At 40.3% G+C, this 6307-nt stretch overlaps 2 pseudogenes; one reads left to right on the top strand and one right to left on the bottom strand.

The window, feature by feature from the left end:
- Positions 1-220: 220 nt before the first annotated feature.
- LOC101447058 (F-box only protein 33 pseudogene) lies at positions 221-1657 on the bottom strand (annotated as a pseudogene).
- Positions 1658-2020: 363 nt separating this feature from the next.
- LOC101446610 (alpha-N-acetylgalactosaminide alpha-2,6-sialyltransferase 3 pseudogene) lies at positions 2021-3278 on the top strand (annotated as a pseudogene).
- The last annotated feature ends 3029 nt before the right edge of the window (positions 3279-6307 follow it).

The following is a 6307-nucleotide window of genomic DNA, read 5'->3' as shown; positions in this document are numbered from 1 at the left end:
TAAGTCCATTAATCATGGAAACCCTATACTTTGTCATTTTAAACTTCTAAAGAAATACCCAACTATGTTCTTTGATCAACAAGTAGAATATACATATATAATTCTATAAAATTAATATTGATTAAAAACAGCACAAAAGGATTAATTCACACTGCTGGGAAAAAAAATAATAGGACCCTACTTGCATATGTAACTACAAGAATTGTATAATTTTAAAAAGCTAAATACCTTTGCTGAAGCTTTGCATCTCTTTGTAATACTGATGATTTGGTTCAGTGAAAGCACTGAGGAATCCCATGCCCAGGAGAGCATGCCAAGCTTGACACAGGCCCAGGGATACCTGCTCAATAAGTGTATGCTCTGTATCCACATACCGGTCAGCCAGTTCAGCTTGGTCAAATTCAATGCTTTCTTTAGTGACTTCATGCACTTTTCAGTCAGAGCCAGGAAGACAAGCAGTGGTAATGAGGTTGTGTGCTCACACTCTGTAACTAGGAATTGTAAGAAGAGAGAGCTTTGAGTACTTCCATGCTGAGAAAACCAATGGATCTTCATTTCGATTGTCACTAAGATCTGGAAAACAGATCTATCAATCACATAATTCATTATTATAAAATGATTTAGGAACTTGGCATATTGCCTGGATGTGAGAAACACAAGTGATGTAGCTGTCAAAATGAATTCTCTCTAGTGGTATACTGGGTTTCAGAATCTTTAACATATCTTCACTCTTGCTATTAAAAGTCATTACATAGACCCGAAGGTTGTTGCTCTTTTGTGACAGAGCTTTCTAATGCTCACAAGTCCAGAGACTTGTGCATCATGGAAACGTTAAGGACCAGGAAAGAAAGTCACTGCAAATGAACATGGTTGCTCTCACTTAAGACTCTTGTCATTTTAGCTGTAAAGTCACAGAAATCCAGGGCAGGTGAGTGTAGATTCACAAATGTTCCAGTTTGATTGCGGTGATAAAAGTGCTGTTGCCAGGAATACTGTTGTCCAGTAAACTCAGGCACTCCATGGTGTTGACAATAGAATTTGAGAGATGACAGTGATGTTGGGGCTACTATTTCCAGCATAAACACACAGGGCAGTCATTTTAGTTGCCTGCTATTTTTCAGTATTTCTTTAAGCAGCTGCTGAATTTGTTTGATTTTTGGTGCCATCAAGGTCCACCTTGCTGAGGTATGTATGTGACAAACTTCCTTGCTGTTGAAGAATGATTGTGTCTTCACAAACACTAAACATCTGCAGGTTCCAGTTGTCCCGAATGGTGACCTGCACGCACAGCATCAGGTCCAAATAGAGGCGTAGCACTTCCAGCCACCCAGTTGAGAGCTGCAGGAGATCCACTTCTTCTCCCACGGCCCCGGTGCCCGCGTTTCCACCGCTGAGGCAATTCTCCACAGCAAACTCCACGTGCAGTTCTTGCACAAACCAGCTTGGCTTGCGCATGAGGAATTCCAGCCGGACTGTTCTGCACAAGAAACGCAGAGACTTATGCGGGATTGCGGCCAGAGCTCGGGATAGAAAAGGCGCTGGAGCCAAGGTGACCAGGGAACCCGTCCTGCAGCCAGTGGGGTGAGGGCAGAAAGATGTGCACGACCAGCTCGCTGGGCAACGACGCGGCGCCCGCCGCCTGCCTGCACAGAGCCATCCCGCTCCATCGCGCAATAGCCGGCCCCCAGTCCTGCCACCTCCAGTCCCTGGAGCAGTCCTAGCAGCCACTGCCGCGCTCCTCGGGCGGCTCTGGCTCGGGTCCAGCTCCCAGCAGTTAGGATTGTGGCACTGACCACCAGCTTTCTTAATGCTAAAAGATGGGATAGTGTTTCCCTTAGATTAGTAACAAGTAAAGAATGTTGATCATGACCCCTTCTATTAAAAATGTTACTAGGGTCGATCTGCGGGAATCTGTGGTCTAGAGCGGTCCTGCATTGATACCATCCTCCAGGCTACTTCCAGGACTGCCTCTGACTCAGGCGCACCCACTACTCGGTGGCAAGAGGGCTGGCAGAACGCCATGGCCTGCATCCTGAAGTCTGGGTTGGAGAAGAAAATAGAGGAGCAGAGACAAAACGAGAGAGTATCTGGAAAAATGGAAGAAGACTAGATGCTATGTGTTCTTATGAACCAATGAGAAAAACCTAGAGATGCCTAATGGAAAATCAGTGATTGCTGAGCTTCATAGCAGCGTTCCTCTTCCTGCTGATTATGTGCCTTACAAATGAAGTAAATTTCCCATTGCTACTAAACTGCTTTGGACAACCTGGTGAAAATGGATAGTATTCTCCTACACACATGACAGCCCCTTCGAACTCACTATGGGTACACAAATGTGAGGACACAAGAAAATAATATTGTGAAAGTCAGCACAAAGGATATTTAAAACTCTAGAAACAGACATTGACTGCTTGGCAGATAGTCCTCAGAAAAGCCTAGTACTTAAAGCCATTACGGAGAATCAGACTAACCCTCCTATAAAGAAGTGGGATAAATTACTATTTGAATGCATCAGAATACACCTAAGGGGCCTAGAATTTGAGAGTCCAAAACAACTGAAGAAGGAAATGCATTGAACCTTTGCAACTGGACTGTGACCTTTGTGCCACAGTATCAAACTCCAGTCAACTTGTTGGCCCTGAAGGTGGGCAAGGAGAGAGATCACTCCTCCTGGATTTGGAGAATGAACAATGCCTCCACCAAGGGCTATGATGTTGGCCGAATGATGATGATTTGGATTGTGTCCAATACCAGTGTTCCCCTTTTATTAAAAAAACATGACTATTTTTTCAAGGAAGCAAACACTACTATTTGTGTTATATGGGGCCCTTTCCACAATATGAGGAAAGAAGGCAATGACATCATTTATAACATGTTGAAAAATACGGTTGACATCTATCCAAATGCCCAGATTTTTGTGACTACAGAGAAGTGCATGAGCTACTGTGATGGAACTTTGAAATAGGAGACAGGGAAAGACAGAGTCAAGTCCAGCTTTTATCTCAGCACAGGGTGGTTTACCTTCATTCTAGCCATGGATGCCTATTACAGCATTCATGTCTAAGGGATGATAAATGACACCTCCTGCAAGACAGAAGGGTATAGAAAAAAACCCATACTATTTCTATGAACAAGGCAGAAATGAGTGTGATGATTATTTTCTTCATGAACATGCCCCATATGGGGGGCATATGTTTATCACTGAAAAGAAAGTGTTTACTAAGTGGGCCAAGAAAGACAGGATAATATTTATACACATAAACTGGATGGTGTCTTGATGTTGAGTTTTCTGATCTTGCCATAACACCTGAAATGATGGTACTACAATTGTGATGCTGTTCATACTAAAGCTGATGATGATGATAAAGACAACAATAATGATGAAAGAAATCCTGTATATCCACAGACATGGATGGTGACTCGACCAGTAGATTGATCCTGGAATTCTGAGGAGGGTGGTTGTGCTCATTATGTTCTCTCTGAAGGTTCCACACTACATACTGCACTTTATATTTTAACTGGAATTGAAATGAAGGCCAGTGACATGACAACTGTGACCTAAGAAATGGGAAGAATACCCTTCAAGATGGCTTCCCAGAATCATGAAAAAATGTGTAACTTGTAACTTCCAAAGTCCATGGGCAATGGTCCCAGAAGGATTATTGACTTGTGGCCTCTTGAAACTGAGTAGCTGCACCACCTGAAGCATGGTTGATTGTTATACGCTGATCCAAGAAGTGGTATCTGAGTAGAGTATCTTACCATAGTTACGGTTAGAGGCGGGAAAGATATTTCATCCTGACATACCATCTTCCTACACTCCTTCCTACTGCTAAAGCCTCAGGCCAATTACCTAATTAGCAATGTAGGTATCATGGACTTCCTGCCCACCTGGATTACTTTGACTATCTCAAACACTCGATTCAAAATGGACCAAATAGCAAATCTTGAGACTATCCACTCTAGCCAGTCCATTATTACTATCTAAAATAATATAACTACACACATTCTTAGATTGCTATATTAATGGTTAGGTTTTTTTTTTTTTTTTGCATCCTAAGTATTTCAAAAGCTATTTAACATCAAAGGTATCAGTTTTGACATTGTAATAACATATACTGTGAAAACATCCTAAAACATAGCAAAAGGGTTTGCTAACTCTGCCTCAACATCCAACAAATCTAAATTACATGCTTTTTAAAATCATGTAACAAGAAAAGCAAAGCATATTTTTACATTAATTTGTATACTATCATACTTCATAATGTATATTTGTATATTCAAATTTCTATTTTATAGGCCCAAGATGTGTCTTTCCACATATTACATTATCATAGTCAAGTGCAAACTGCTAAGCATAGAGAAGCAAGGATTCCTTGAAAAATCTGACCAGAGCATTTGCTTTCTTAGGATTCATTTTCCCCACAGTGTATCAGTTGTTATACCATAATAACAACAATAATAATGACCTTAATGTCTAAAGTGCTTTGTCATTGGAAGACTTTTTACATATCTATCCCATGTGAAGCTCCTACCCACCCTCTTGGGCTATTGCCCCAGCACATTGCCATCCCTTTAGCAGATGATCTGAAAATTGTATTCCAGATTGTTCCCTCTTGCTAATATTTGTATAGAATGGCATTTAGGTAGATTATTACCTGGCTGATTTCAATGCCAAATACAATATATTAGGATTATACAAAAAGTATAACAAGGATGGTCTTGGCCATAACCAGGACTCCTGTTCACATAGATAACTTTGATTTTCTTTTTTCAAATGGTTCTATTTAGGTGGGGAAAGCATGAGGAAGCAGGGACAATAGGAAGAAGTGAGAGCAGAGAAATAGAGTTTCCTGTCTCAGTCTTGGGATAACTCTCTTCTCCACATACTCATTGCTCACCAAATTCAGAGGATGGATTTGCTGAAAGTCCAGAAACATTCTGCAGAATTATTTGCAAGGTAAAAGCCAGGTGTAATTAGTTTATATTTCCAGAATATTTTGAAGTCTGGAAGTGTTGATTTGTTTCACCTCAGCAGCACTTTGCAGGTCTTTAAGAAGTGCTAAACACCATGTTTAGTTAACTTTAAAATGTGCCATCTTGGCAAAAGCCTCTTTCCTTCTCTCTTCTGCCAATTTTGATATGCCAATACATACTTCATAAATATTACCATGCATCAATCCTATCCTTGAAAAGAGCTGTTATTCTTTTGTTGTTTCAAGTATTTTTGTTCTATCAATGTTAGTTTTTCTAGAGCTAATGAACAATAGAAATGTCCATTCAAAGAAAAATAAACAGATATAAGTTTTAAAAAAAATTGTTGCTAGAGATTATAGCCAGTGCAATTAGGCAAGAAGAATAATACAGATTGTAAAAGAATAAAGGATCGCAAGTTTGCAGGAAATAAGATCAACATACAAAAACTAATTGTATTTCTATACACTGGCAATTATCATTTCCAAAATCAATTTAAAATAATTCCATTCAGAATAACATTAAAGAATACAATAATAAGTGCTTAGAAATAAATTTAATAAAAGTGCTAAACATATTTTGAAAGATACAGCATATTTTTTAACAAACCCATGACATAAATAAATGATACATGATTCAATGTTTGCATTTTTCAGAATACTAAAGATTGTTACAATAGGGAAGCAGACTTGGCCCAGTGGTTAGGGAGGCCGTCTACCACATGGGAGGTCCACGTTTCAAACCCCGGGCCTCCTGGACCCATGTGGACCTGGCCCATGCACAGTACTGATGCACCCAAGGATGCCACACAGGGGTGTCCCCATGCAGAGGAGCCCCATGCACAAGGAGTGTGCCCTGTAAGGAGAGCCGCCCAGCGGGAAAGAAAGTTCAGCCTGCCCAGGAATGGCGCCGCACACAGGGAGAGCCCACACAACAAAATGATGCAACAAAAAGAAACACAGATTCCTGTGCGGTTGACAACAACAGAAGTGGTCAAAGAAGAACACGCAGCAAATAGACACAGAGAACAGACAACTGGGGTGCAGGGGGGGGGGGGGAGAATGGGAGAGAAATAAATAAATAAATAAATCTTAAAAAATATTCACCCCAAGTGACCTACAATTTCAACAATAATTCATATGAAATTTCCAGCTGATTTATGTATATTAAATGAAAAGAACTGACACTAAAAATCATGAAATTGTGAGGGAGCAAGAAAAGAGTAGGTAGTGTCATACGTCTCAATTTCAAAGATTACTATGTTTCAATGGTATTTAAGAAAATGTGGTGCAGGAAAGAAAAGATAGACATACAGATCAGTTAAATAGAGTGC

The sequence above is a fragment of the Dasypus novemcinctus genome, chromosome 19 (genome assembly GCF_030445035.2).
Source record: "Dasypus novemcinctus isolate mDasNov1 chromosome 19, mDasNov1.1.hap2, whole genome shotgun sequence".
Classification (NCBI taxonomy): domain Eukaryota; kingdom Metazoa; phylum Chordata; class Mammalia; order Cingulata; family Dasypodidae; genus Dasypus; species Dasypus novemcinctus.
Note: the sequence above shows the minus strand (reverse complement) of the source record. Positions and strands in the feature narration are given on the sequence as shown.